General features: G+C 44.1%; 1 pseudogene; it reads left to right on the top strand.

Moving 5' to 3' along the window:
- Positions 1 to 14,964, top strand: part of LOC135508780 (mitochondrial inner membrane protease subunit 2-like) — a 193,135-nt pseudogene that overhangs the window by 59 nt on the left and 178,112 nt on the right.

Below are 14,964 nucleotides of genomic sequence, written 5' to 3'. Positions count from 1 at the left end.
ATTGTTTTCCCTCTGGTTGCACATTTAACATGCTGATAGAAATTCTGTAAAACTGATTTAAGTTTCCCTGCATTAAAGTCATCGGCCACCAGGATCGCCACCTCTGGGTGAGCGTTTTCCTGTTTGCTTATGGCGGAATACAGCTCATCGAGTGCGGTTTCATTGCCAACTTCGCTCTGTGGTGGTATGCAAACAGCTACGAAAAATACAGATGAAAAGTCTTTAAGTAGATAGTGTGGTCTACAGCTTATCATGAGATACTTTGACCTGATGCGAGAAAAACTTTGAGACTTCCTTAGATATCGTGCACCAGCTGTTGTTTACATAAATGTATAGGCCCCCACCCCGTGTCTTACCAGAGGCTGCTGTCTGTCTTGCCGATGTAGTGTATAACCCGCCAGCTGTATGCTCTTAATTTCGTCGTTCAGCCACGACTCTGTGAAACATTACAGTTTTTAATGTCCCGTTGGTAGGATATACATGCTTTCTGATTCTGATCTTCTCAATACAAACTCCCTACTATCTGATTCTCCATTGGAAGTTCTTATAGCAGTGTTCCCATTCTGATGGTTTCTTTGATGGTGATTGGCTGAACTGTGTTCTTCTGTCCCAGGTGATGGCTCAGAAGGTGGGGCTGAGTGCAGGAATATCCTGGCATTTGTGAGCAGGTTCTTCGTGACAGTGCCAGTCACCATCACTGTTCTGGACCGCTTCGCCTATGTAGCACGAGTGGAGGGAGCGTCAATGCAGGTGAGACTCTCTCTCTCTGTTTCTCTCTCTTTCTCTACCCCCCATCAATTCCTTCTGATCTTATTGTACTTTTTCAAAGCCCAATTCCCTTTGTAGCATAGGTAATGGAATCTTGGCATCAATCATACCGTAAAGAGAGAGAGGGAGAGGTTCTCTTTATAATGGAAAATATTGGCCTCACCTCACTTGTTTTCAACCTCTATTTTTAATGCAAGTCATACATATTCTTCATTCCTTTATACTTGTGTGTATAAGGTAGTTGTTGTGAAATTGTTAGGTTAGTTACTCGTTGGTTATTACTGCATTGTCGGAACTAGAAGCACAAGCATTTGGCTACACTCGCATTAATATCTGCTAACCATGTGTGTGTGACAAATAAAATTTGATTTGATTTGAAATACTCAAACCCATGTTTCATTCCGCTGTCAAACAGAATTAATCTAGAGGTATACACATGTAGCTATACAGGTATCAAGGTAAGGCAGTCAGGCAACTGAGACCCATTGGTTTCATCACATTGGCTGGGTCTTGTCCTCCGTGTTCAGTGTTGGACGGCAACTTCAGCCTCTTGGGAAAGGTTGACTCGAGAATCTATACAGTGCAATAGCCTTGTAACATGGGAACTGAAGGGCCTTGTAGGAGCTCCATCACTGATGAAAGAAATCTGAATTTCTATGGAACAATAATTGCAATTCTTAAATAAAGACGTTTCAGTCAAGTCAAATTAAATGTCAGTCCATAGTTCTTGTTTCCTTTGTACCATCCCTCATGACGTCCAATTACAGATAGAAAAATATAAATACAAATTAACATACATTTACATTTAAGTCATTTGGCAGACGCTCTTATCCAGAGCGACTTACAAATTGGTGAATTCACCTTCTGACATCCAGTGGAACAGCCACTTTACAATAGTGCATCTAAATCATTTAAGGGGGGGGGGGGGGGGGGGGTGAGAAGGATTATTTTATCCTATCCTAGGTATTCCTTAAAGAGGTGGGGTTTCAGGTGTCTCCGGAAGGTGGTGATTGACTCCGCTGTCCTGGCGTCGTGAGGGAGTTTGTTCCACCATTGGGGGGCCAGAGCAGCGAACAGTTTTGACTGGGCTGAGCGGGAACTGTACTTCCTCAGTGGTAGGGAGGCGAGCAGGCCAGAGGTGGATGAACGCAGTGCCCTTGTTTGGGTGTAGGGCCTGATCAGAGCCTGGAGGTACTGCGGTGCCGTTCCCCTCACAGCTCCGTAGGCAAGCACCATGGTCTTGTAGCGGATGCGAGCTTCAACTGGAAGCCAGTGGAGAGAGCAGAGGAGCGGGGTGACGTGAGAGAACTTGGGAAGGTTGAACACCAGACGGGCTGCGGCATTCTGGATGAGTTGTAGGGGTTTAATGGCACAGGCAGGGAGCCCAGCCAACAGCGAGTTGCAGTAATCCAGACGGGAGATGACAAGTGCCTGGATTAGGACCTGCGCCGCTTCCTGTGTGAGGCAGGGTCGTACTCTGCGGATGTTGTAGAGCATGAACCTACAGGAACGGGCCACCGCCTTGATGTTAGTTGAGAACGACAGGGTGTTGTCCAGGATCACGCCAAGGTTCTTAGCGCTCTGGGAGGAGGACACAATGGAGTTGTCAACCGTGATGGCGAGATCATGGAACGGGCAGTCCTTCCCCGGGAGGAAGAGCAGCTCCGTCTTGCCGAGGTTCAGCTTGAGGTGGTGATCCGTCATCCACACTGATATGTCTGGCAGACATGCAGAGATGCGATTCGCCACCTGGTCATCAGAAGGGGGAAAGGAGAAGATTAATTGTGTGTCGTCTGCATAGCAATGATAGGAGAGACCATGTGAGGTTATGACAGAGCCAAGTGACTTGGTGTATAGCGAGAATAGGAGAGGGCCTAGAACAGAGCCCTGGGGGACACCAGTGGTGAGAGCGTGTGGCGAGGAGACAGATTCTCGCCACGCCACCTGGTAGGAGCGACCTGTCAGGTAGGACGCAATCCAAGCGTGGGCCGCGCCAGAGATGCCCAACTCGGAGAGGGTGGAGAGGAGGATCTGATGGTTCACAGTATCGAAGGCAGCCGATAGGTCTAGAAGGATGAGAGCAGAGGAGAGAGAGTTAGCTTTAGCAGTGCGGAGCGCCTCCGTGATACAGAGAAGAGCAGTCTCAGTTGAATGACTAGTCTTGAAACCTGACTGATTTGGATCAAGAAGGTCATTCTGAGAGAGATAGCGGGAGAGCTGGCCAAGGACGGCACGTTCAAGAGTTTTGGAGAGAAAAGAAAGAAGGGATACTGGTCTGTAGTTGTTGACATCGGAGGGATCGAATGTAGGTTTTTTCAGAAGGGGTGCAACTCTCGCTCTCTTGAAGACGGAAGGGACGTAGCCAGCGGTCAGAGATGAGTTGATGAGCGAGGTGAGTTAAGGGAGAAGGTCTCCGGAAATGGTCTGGAGAAGAGAGGAGGGGATAGGGTCAAGCGGGCAGGTTGTTGGGCGGCCGGCCGTCACAAGAAGCGAGATTTCATCTGGAGAGAGAGGGGAGAAAGAGGTCAGAGCACAGGGTAGGGCAGTGTGAGCAGAACCAGCGGTGTCGTTTGACTTAGCAAACGAGGATCGGATGTCGTCGACCTTCTTTTCAAAATGGTTGACGAAGTCATCTGCAGAGAGGGAGGAGGGGGGGAGGGGGAGGAGGATTCAGGAGGGAGGAGAAGGTGGCAAAGAGCTTCCTAGGGTTAGAGGCAGATGCTTGGAATTTAGAGTGGTAGAAAGTGGCTTTAGCAGCAGAGACAGAGGAGGAAAATGTAGAGAGGAGGGAGTGAAAGGATGCCAGGTCCGCAGGGAGGCGAGTTTTCCTCCATTTCCGCTCGGCTGCCCGGAGCCCTGTTCTGTGAGCTCGCAATGAGTCGTCGAGCCACGGAGCGGGAGGGGAGGACCGAGCCGGCCTGGAGGATAGGGGACATAGAGAGTCAAAGGATGCAGAAAGGGAAGAGAGGAGGGTTGAGGAGGCAGAATCAGGAGATAGGTTGGAGAAGGTTTGAGCAGAGGGAAGAGATGATAGGATGGAAGAGGAGAGAGTAGCGGGGGAGAGAGAGCGAAGGTTGGGACGGCGCGATACCATCCGAGTAGGGGCAGTGTGGGAAGTGTTGGATGAGAGCGAGAGGGAAAAGGATACAAGGTAGTGGTCGGAGACTTGGAGGGGAGTTGCAATGAAGTTAGTGGAAGAACAGCATCTAGTAAAGATGAGGTCGAGCGTATTGCCTGTCTTGTGAGTAGGGGGGAAGGTGAGAGGGTGAGGTCAAAAGAGGAGAGGAGTGGAAAGAAGGAGGCAGAGAGGAATGAGTCAAAGGTAGACGTGGGGAGGTTAAAGTCGCCCAGGACTGTGAGAGGTGAGCCGTCCTCAGGAAAGGAGCTTATCAAGGCATCAAGCTCATTGATGAACTCTCCGAGGGAACCTGGAGGGTGATAAATGATAAGGATGTTAAGCTTGAAAGGGCTTGTAACTGTGACAGCATGGAATTCAAAGGAGGCGATAGACAGATGGGTAAGGGGAGAAAGAGAGAATGACCACTTGGGAGAGATGAGGATCCCGGTGCCACCACCCCGCTGACCAGAAGCTCTCGGGGTGTGCGAGAACAAGTGGGCAGACGAAGAGATGTTTCCGTCAGTGCCAAGAAGTCGAGGGACTGGAGGGAGGCATAGGCTGAGATGAACTCTGCCTTGTTGGCCGCAGATCGGCAGTTCCAGAGGCTACCGGAGACCTGGAACTCCACGTGGGTCGTGCGCGCTGGGACCACCAGATTAGGGTGGCCGCGGCCACGTGGTGTGGAGCGTTTGTATGGTCTGTGCAGAGAGGAGAGAACAGGGATAGATAGACACATAGTAGACAGGCTACAGAAGAGGCTACGCTAATGCAAAGGAGATTGGAATGACAAGTGGACTACACGTCTCGAATGTTCAGAAAGTTAAGCTTACGTAGCAAGAATCTTATTGACTAAAATGATTGAAATGATACAGTACTGCTGGAGTAGGCTAGCTGGCAGTGGCTGCGTTGTTGACTTTGTAGGCTAGCTGGCAGTGGCTGCGTTGTTGACACTACACTAATCAAGTCGTTCCGTCGAGTGTAATAGTTTCTGAAGTGCTGCTATTCGGGGGCTAGCTGGCTAGCTAGCAGTGTTGATTACGTTACGTTACGTTAAAAGAACGACAATAGCTGGCTAGCTAACCTAGAAAATCGCTCTAGACTACACAATTGTCTTAGATACAAAGACGGCTATGTAGCTAGCTAGCTACGATCAAACAAATCAAACCGTTGTACTGTAATGAAGTGAAATGAAAATGTGATACTACATGTGGAGCGAAGCGGAATGTTGACCGGGTTGTTGAAGTTCTATTCGGTAGACGTTGGCTAGCTGTTGGCTAGCTAGCTAGCAGTATCTCCTACGTTAAGGACGACAAATAGCTGGCTAGCTAACCTCGGTAAATTAAGATAATCACTCTAAGTCTACACACTCTAAACTACACAATTATCTTGGATACGAAGACAGCAAAGACAACTATGTAGCTAGCTAACACTACACTAATCGAGTCGTTCAGTTGAGTGTAATAGTTTCTACAGTGCTGGTAGACGGTGGACGTTAGCTAGCTGCTGGGCAGATAGCAGTGTAGACTACGTTAGGACGACGAAATACCATAATTACGCAATTATCTTTAATACAAAGACGGCTATGTAGCTAGCTAAGAAGAAATTGCTAAGATTAGACAAATCAAACCGTTGTACTATAATGAAATGTAATGAAAATGTAATGAAAAGTTATACTACCTGCGGACCGAAGTGTAGATGCGACCGCTCGCTCCAACCCGGAACCGGAACAATTAACTAAGAAAGACAGTGTGAAATGTAACAACTAATAGTGAAGATGGTTAATGATCTCTCTCCTCTCATCCTATACTACTACTTAGTGAATCAATACATGCTGAATTCTGTTTCCACTGATAGAGTTAAATTTGCATGGACAGACAGTTGCTTTACTTTGCCTCTCCTCCTACAAGGCTGCTACAGTCCTCACAAAACCCCTTGTCTTGCATTGGGTTGCCTGCAGCACAATATTTGAATTGTTGACCAGACAGTCTTATTTTATTAAACTTTCCAGTGTTATTGTTTTTCAGTTTTTATCAATTCTAGGGTGCTTTCCAGCTAGCAAGCTAGACAATACAGCATGAAATATGGTAAAATATGACTAAAAGTGAAAACGATAACGTATCCAACTGTAACAGATACATTCCGCGACTGGCAGCACTTGTAGGAATATTTATTTTCAGCAGACAGATAAGAGATATTCTGTCAATTACCCCAGCAAGCATGAAATGGCCTGTGCACACCCTGTTTAATGAATCATTCTGCCTGTGTCATGTCACCCGCCTCTTGGAGCGGGGCTTCGTCACACACTAGCTCTTCGATAAAGTGACAAACAGTTTGTGACAAACTAAGTTGTAAGAATAAATTATTTCTGGGGGGGATTTAATGGTCTATAGGCCTATACTATTATACAATAGTTGTCATTATGGTTGTTGTAGAATCCTGTGGAGTTCCATTTCCCACTGAGAGTGAAATGGTTGATTTAGTCTCGTTTGTGGATTCACTGGTTAGAGAAGAGAATTTTGTTGTGTTGTGTTTAGTAGGAAAATAATCTGGGATGTTTGGTCTGAACGTGTCCAAACGGATGTATTCTGCAACTCACTGTAGTAGTTTTGTGCATAATTCTATAAGCATGAGTTGTTGAATAGATTATTCTTGTCCTTTGCCATGCGCCTGAGTTGTGTGGTTTTAGAATCTTATGAAGCTAGTTAGCCTACAGCCATGTCTCAGGACAATTCTGACCCCTGGGCATGTATCCACAAAGCGTCTCAGAGTAGGAGTGCTGATCTGGGATCAGTTTAGCCTTTAAGATCATAATGTATATGATTATTTGGACAGATCCTAGATCAGCACTCCTACTCTGAGACATTTGGTGGATATGAACCGTGATCTCAAAATCTGAACATAGAGTTGATAGACCTATTCTCAGAATGCTGAATGCTTCTTAAAATGCTACTTGAAATGCAGAATGCTACAAGGTATGTAGATTCCATGACAGATAATATATGCACACATTAATCTGACATTTAATATGGTTGAGGAACCTTTCCACACCACTAAATTTAAAAGGTAAGATGTTTTATAGACGGCTATTGTCAAGGCTCAGGAGAAGACCCAGATGCAGACAGTTTCGAAGTAACAAAAGTTTATTACAAAATCAGGGGGGCAGGCAAACGACAGGTCACGGGCAGGCAGAGGTCAGTAGTCCAGAGCAGAGTCTGAAAGGTACAGAACGGAAGGCAGGCTCAGGGCAGGCAGTGGTCAGTAATCCAGGGTGGTATGGCAAGGTACAGAACAACAGGCAGGCTCAGGGCAGACAGAATGGTCAAAACCGGGAAAGATAGAAAACAGGAACTAGAGACAGACAAGAGCACAGGAAAAAAGATGGTAGGCTTGATGAAAAACAAAACGAACTGGCAAAAGACAACACAGGTATAAGTACACTGGGGATAATGGGGAAGATGGGTGACACCTGAAGGGGGGTGGAGACAAGCACAAAGACAGGTGAAACAGATCAGGGTGTGACTGCTACTGTGTTTTTGCCAACCGTATCTGTCAGTTTGAATCAGTAGACACAGAAGGACATAGGCTGAAGCCATCACAGTATGGCATGGCAGGAGGAGGCCACTTCTCCTTTCTGAGAGGAATATGTCACTTTGAAAACAATATGTCACTTTGAAAACAATATGTCACTTTGAAAACAATATGTCACTTTGAAAACAATATGTCACTTTGAAAACAATATGTCACTTTGAAAACAATATGTCAATTTGAGAACGGTATGTCACTTTGAGAACAATAGGTCCCTTTGAGAACAATATGTTTTTGAGAACAATAGGTCCCTTTGAGAACAATAGGTCCCTTTGAGTATGGTGTCATAACGTTGGCCTCTTTAGGTATAGCAAGCCCCATCCCCCTCTCCCCCTTTCCTCCTTCAACTAGGCTGCTGTGGTCAGAGACGTCGTAAATTCCTAAGGATCGCCTCATGGACACACAGTATAAGAGGCAGAGTAAATTTTCATAGAGGACAAAGGAATACCTTCCAACTCACAGAACTTGAGGTAAGAACAAATTTCATGTTCCGGAGAAAGTATAAAAGATCGGTGAAGAATCCAGCTACGAACTGGTCCGTTTGTCACAACTTGGGGAAGCTCATGGGAGACGGTGTGGCCACATTACCATAACACTGTTTATATAATAGCCTCAGATTTGAGGTTTACATCTAATTGTTGTATAAGATGAATGAGTGAGTATGATACTGTTTGTATAATTGTGTGATATGATTTTGGACTGATTAATGAAGAAGAATACAAGTCCCTTTTGATTTGAACTAAATCAGAGGACCGCCCCTGAGCCCAGTTAGGGTTAGGCCTCCTGGGACAGCCCTCTTTGGCCCTTCCGAATAAAACCCCCACTCTGGTTTTCGATCAGCAGACCGAGCTTACCTCAATTACGAGATGGCTAAAGGTTGCAGACCATGTTTTTCTCCATTATGAGAGGACAAAGGTTGTAATCCATTGCTGAATCTTTTAACCATACGGTTAAACTCTTAGACTATTGATACCGACAGAATAAGAACATGTCTTTGATATTAATTACTAGTCTGCAGCTAGGAATTCGGTATCATTGCACGCGAAGAACAACAACCGCCGAAACATCCATTCTATAACGAAACTAATGAATGTCACTCTGAACTATCCACTCTAACCACAACCGAGAGAGAGAGATGGACAATTCTACAAAAGAAACAAACTTTTCACAGGCGATCAAGACGACACACTGAGCGTAAATAAATATATTGATTGCAATTGTTCCCGAATGTGTAAAGGATTAGCATTTCAATTGTTATAACTATCACTCTGTAGTGACTTCTTAGTCGACCCCCACTTCCCCTTTTGTCTAACAAGCCGCCATGCCGGTTTATCCCACTAGGGCACATTCTCATTTCATGTAACCACATTTACCTTGTTTGTGTGTTTACGCATTTCTGTGAATTACTTAGTTAGTAATAAATTAATTATTTAAGACAATTGATGTATGGATGACTCATAGTGAAGACTGGGTTCGTGCAGATAACAAACAATTTACGACGTTTGGAATGAGACTAACGTGAGGTAAAGTAAATCATTCATTAATTAGAAGACTAATTGATCAGATAAAATATCTGAAATGTTATTTTAGGAAATGATAACTTGGTAATCTGAATATTCTTCCTTGTTGCCCTGACTTCCTAGTAATTACGGTTACATGATTAATCAGTCTAATCGCGTAATAACTAATTACAGAGAATCTTTGATAAAAACTATAAGTCTTCAGTTAATGATAGTAAAGACACGACACCGGTATGTCACGTTGAGAACGGTATGTCACTTTGAGAACGGTATGTCACTTTGAGAACAATAAGTCCCTTTGAGAACAGTATCTCACGTTGAGAACGGTATGTCATTTTGAGAACGGTATGTCACTTTGAGAACAATAAGTCCCCTTGAGAACAGTATGTTTGAGAAAGTCACTTTCGGTATGTCACTTTGAGAACAATAAGTCCCTTTGAGAACAGTATCTCACGTTGAGGTATGTCATTTTGAGAACGGTATGTCACTTTGAGAACAATAAGTCCCCCCGGTATGTTTGAGAACGGTATGTCACTTTGAGAACAATAAGTCCCTTTGAGAACAGTATCTCACGTTGAGAACGGTATGTCATTTTGAGAACGGTATGTCACTTTGAGAACAATAAGTCCCCTTGAGAACAGTATGTCACGTTGAGAACGGTATGTCATGTTGAGAACGGTATGTCATTTTGAGAACGGTATGTCATTTTGAGAACGGTATGTCACTTTGAGAACAATAAGTCCCCTTGAGAACAGTATGTCACTTTGAGAACGATATGTCACTTTGAGAACAATAGGTCCCTGAGGTATTCAGGTGTTATGTGTTCAGTCAGTCAGTCAGTCCCATGTTTGTCCCTTCCTTGACATTAGCTGCTGTATTTCTCTTCAGGAGGACACTAATGACAATGCTGCTGTACTTCTCCCGATCCTCAAATTTTTGTCTATGACTCACCTTATTTGTGTGGGTACATGTGTGTGTGTCTCCTCAGCCCTCTATGTGTCCTGAGGGGAATGTGACAGGTTCTGACATGATGCTGCTGAACCGCTGGAGTGTGAGGAACTACCAAGTACGACGAGATGACATTGTGTCAGTCCTGCAAGTAACTACAATTTATCCACGTTTACATACACTGTTGTTTATTTGCTGTCATACGAACTGGGACCTTGTTTGTTGCTAAAATCAAGTGGATTTCACCTGTGGTACCAATGATGTACTGTACTTGTCATATGTGTGTACATGAATAATGACAGGATTGTTGTATTTCGCCCCAAGCCTTGGCATGTACATCATCCATCCTTACTCTACTGCATGTTGACATGGAAACAACATGTTTCTGTCCGTTCGATATCTATGTTTCATCTTCTTTTTTATCCTGATATATCCAGCTGACCTTTTTGAGTCACTGACGACTCTCCCTAGCAAAGCTGATATAATTAGTGCTTCTCTCCAAGCCTCCAGACTCCAGCCATGATACAATAGACCAGTGGTTCCCAGCTCCGGTCTTTCAGTACCCGCAACAGTATCATTTGTTGTTGTGGCCCTGGACAAGCACACCTGATTATACTTGTCAACTAATCATCAAGCCCTTGACAAGTTGAATAAGCTGTTTTTGTCCAGGGATAAAACAAACATTTGTGCTGTTGGAAATACTTGAGGACTGGAGTTGGGAAACACTGCAATACACCACGTGATCCATAGAGTGAAGGGCAGGCTGTCCAGTTGAGTTTCATCCTCTCTAAACTATTCTCCTAATCCTCATCCACGTCAGTAGATGACGTGTACCACCTTACTTCCCTGCAATCACTCCTCCACTCCCCTGCCGCGCTGAGGAGCACGCAGAGCTGGTCTGCTAACCCCTCTTTACCTCTCTCTCTCTTTCTTTCTCTCTTTCTCTACCTCTCACATGCTCTCTCCCTCTTTCTCTCTCGCTCTCTGTGTGTGTGGAGTAGGCATCTGCCCACGGCTGGCTGAACAGTGACGATCTGCTCCCCTGTGCCGTTGTTAAAGTAGAGAGCCTGTTGACACTGTTGGTTCCACAGCCGAGACTGGAGAGGGAGGGGGAGAGAGAGGATTACCAAGGCTCCAATTAGAGTGCCACGTCCCACGTCAAGGGTCCATGCTTTCAGACACACTCTTTGTTCTGAAGCACCGTGGGAAGCCAAATGTGACCCTGGCTGCTAATGAAAAAGTCTGTGTCACAAATGGCACTCTATTTCCTATATAGTGCTCTACTTTTGACAAGGGCCCATAGGGATGTAAGGAAATAGGGTGTTATTTGAGAATCAACCAAAATCTCCCCTGAAAAAAAGTATCCTCTCGCACTCTCTCCTCATAGACTCAAGTCCCTGGGCGCACTAATCCCAGCCTACTTATGTTTTTGTTATTGCGATGGCTTCTGAGATTTCTTCTGAGACACCCCTTCTAGCTCCGTGACTCTACTGTAGCTACGATATTGAGGAAAATTTTACTTTTTATGCCTGTGATATGTGCTTGTTCTACTTAGTTATTTTAAGATGAATGCATTTACTGTAAGTCACTCTGGATAAGAGCGTCTATTACATTTTATTTAACCTGGTAGGCTTGTTGAGAACATGTTCTCATTCACAACTGCGACCATCATTGATATATACAGAGAAAAGAGTCAGAAAAGAGTCAGAGAATTTAACCCTGTGGCACCCCCATAGAATCTGCCAGAGAATCTGCCAGAGGTCCAGGACAGGACCTTCAATTTGACACACTAAACTCTATTTGAGAAGTAGTTGGTGAACCAGGCGAGGCAGTCATTTGAGAAACAAAGGCTATTGAGTCTGCCGATAAGAATGCGGTGATTGACAGAGTCGAAAGCCTTGGCCAGTTCGATGAAGACAGCTGCATAGTAGTCTTTTGGTGGCGGTTATGATATCGTTTAGGACCTTGAGCGTGGCTGAGGTGCACCCATGAACCAGCTCGGAAAGCAGATTGCATAGTGGAGAAGGTACGGTGGGATTCGAAATGGTCGGTGATCTGTTTGTTAACTTGGCTTTCGAAGATTTTAGAAAGGCAGGGCAGGATGGATATAGGTCTATAGCAGTTGGGGTCTAGAGGGGGATGACCGCAGCAGCTTTCCAATTTTTGGGGATCTCAGATGACACGAAAGAGAGGTTGAATAGGCTAGTAATAGGGGTTGCAACAATTTTGCCATGTTAGAAAGAGAGGGTCCAGATTGTCTAGCCCAGCTGATTTGTAGGGTTCCAGATTTTGCAGCTCTTTCAGAACATCAGTCGTCTGGATTTGGGTGAAGGAAAATTAGGGAGGGAGCTTGGGCAAGTTTCTGAGGGGGGTGCAGAGCTGTTGGCCGGGGCAGAAAGCATGGCCAGCCGTTGAAAAATGCAATATTGGAATTATTGATTATCGTAGATTTATTGGTGGTGACTAAAATGTAAAACGTAAAATGTCTGATTCATTTGTGTTGTGTTGCTTTGATGGTATTCAGGTTTGATGTGGAAGAGCAAGGGGTCATGAATAGGCAGACATGTTTTTGTTTGATTTATTCACATTAAAGAAGACAAGTGAAAAACAAAAGCGTGCACATAAAAAAACATAACAAAACACTGTGCAGGTGAGGTTGGAAACCCAAGAGGGCTTACAGTTGAAGTGGGAAGTTTACATACACTTAGGTTGGAGTCATTACAACTAATTTAAATTCATTTTTCAACTACTCCACAAATTACTTGTTAACAAACTATAGTTTTGTTTAGTCTATCAGGACATATACGTTGTGCATGACACAAGTCATTTTTCCAACAATTGTTTACAGACAGATTATTTCACTGTATCACAATTCCAGTGGGTAAGAAGTTTACATACACTAAGATGACTGTGCCTTTAAACAGCTTGGAACATTCCAGAAAATGATGTAATAGCTTTAGAAGCTTCTGGCCAATTGACATAATCATAAGAAATCAGCCAATTGGAGACAGCAAATCAGCCAATCAGCCAATTTCATCCTTGGGAGCAATTTCCAAATTGTGTGAAGGTACCACGTTCATCTGTACAAACAATAGTACACAAGTATAAACACCATGGGACCACGTAGCCATCATACAGCTCAAGAAGGAGACACGTTCTTTCTTCTAGAGATGAACGTACTTGGGTGCGAAAAGTTCAAATCAATCCCAGAGCAACAGCAAAGGACCTTGTGAAGATGGAGGAAACAGGTACAAAAGTATCTATATCCACAGTAAAAACAAGTCCTTATTGACATAACCTGATAGGGTGCTCAGCAAGGAAGAAGCCACTGCTCCAAAACAGTTTGCAACTGCACATGGTGTCAAATATCATACTTTTTGGAGAAATGTCCTCTTGTCTGATGAAATAAAAATTTGAACTGTTTGGTGATAGTGACCATCGTTATGTTTGGAGGAAAAAGGGTGATGCTTGCAAGCCGAAGAACACCATCCCAACCGTGAAGCACGGGGTGGCAGCATCATGTTGTGGGGGTGCTTTGCTGCAGGAGGGACTGGTGCACTTCACAAAATAGATGGCACCATGAGGAAGGGAAATTATGTGGATATATTGAAGCAACATCTCAAGACATTAGTCAAGACGTTAAAGCTTGGTCGCAAATGGGTCTTCCAAATGGACAATGACCCCAAGCATACTTCCAACGCTGTGGCAAAATGGCTTAAGGACAACAAAATCAAGGTATTGGAGTGGCCATCACAAAGCCCTGATTTTAATCCTAGATAAAAATTTGTGGGCAGAACTGAAAAGCGTGTGGGAGCAAGGAGGCCTAGAAACCTGACTCAGTCACTACTTGTGGAAGGCTACCTGAAATGTTGGACCCAAGTTAAACAATTTAAAGGCAATGCTACCAAATACACTCAATTAGTATGTAAACTTCTGACCCACTGGGAATGTGATGAAAGAAATAAAAGCTGAAGTAAATAGTTGTCTACTATTATTCTGACATTTCACATTCTTAAAATAAAATGGTGATCCTAACTGACCATAGACAGGGAATTTTTACTGGAATTAAATGTCAGGAATTGTGAAAAACTGAGTTTAAATGTATTTGGCTAAGGTGTATGTAAACTTCCTACTTCAACTGTTTATAAAAACCACACCTAAAAGACACAGTTAAGGAATATGTAACTGATTGGTATATTTTCTGTTTTCATATTATTTTAACTGGGTTTGAAAACCTCTGTCTCCGTTGGTACATTGCTTCAGAAATGTTTAATTTATTTTGGTTCTACATTATTATTCTAATTCAGCATGAATGTTCACATATCACCCATTAATGCATTTCTCCCTTAGAAAAGAGCTATTCTGTCCTCAATGGGGCTACCTGGTTAAATAAAGGTTACATATAATAAATAATAAATTGCTGTGGGGTTTGATGTGTTGTGCCCTGTGGGTTGAGTGGGCTCAGGCAGACAGCGTCAGGCAGGCAGGATAAATCCCTCTTTCATAATTACCCCAAGATGGCAGCCTCTCCCTTCCTTTCCCTGCAGGGGACGTGTTGTTCAGCCATTACAGAGCTCTACAGTGAGAACATTTTACTTGCATATGAGCCTACATTTTTCAACTGAGGCACACACGTGCTCCTTGTAAGAAAGGTCAGCGTAGAGCCTTGCATTATGAGGCACTATTCCTGGCAGAGTGGAGAGAGGGAGTGAAGAAGATTGAGGGAGGTGGGCAGGGAGGGAGAAAGAGGGAAGAAGACAGGGAGCAGGAAAGGGGGAGTGTAGGAAGGAGAGAAAGAGCTAGCACGGAATGCTAATCTAACATAATCTGACATTGGGTTTAGCCTGAGAGCACTGTTTGAATCTTACATGGATAATGATTTAAACAGCATTGACCGCGGTAACATTGTTACTAAGTGATAAGGCAGTGTCTTATGGCAATGTAGTCACACACACCATAGAAATATAATTACAGACTCATTGACGAGAATGAGAATAACCATTCTAGTAATTATATTTCTGTGGT

Source organism: Oncorhynchus masou, chromosome 22 (genome assembly GCF_036934945.1).
Source record: "Oncorhynchus masou masou isolate Uvic2021 chromosome 22, UVic_Omas_1.1, whole genome shotgun sequence".
Classification (NCBI taxonomy): domain Eukaryota; kingdom Metazoa; phylum Chordata; class Actinopteri; order Salmoniformes; family Salmonidae; genus Oncorhynchus; species Oncorhynchus masou.
Note: the sequence above shows the minus strand (reverse complement) of the source record. Positions and strands in the feature narration are given on the sequence as shown.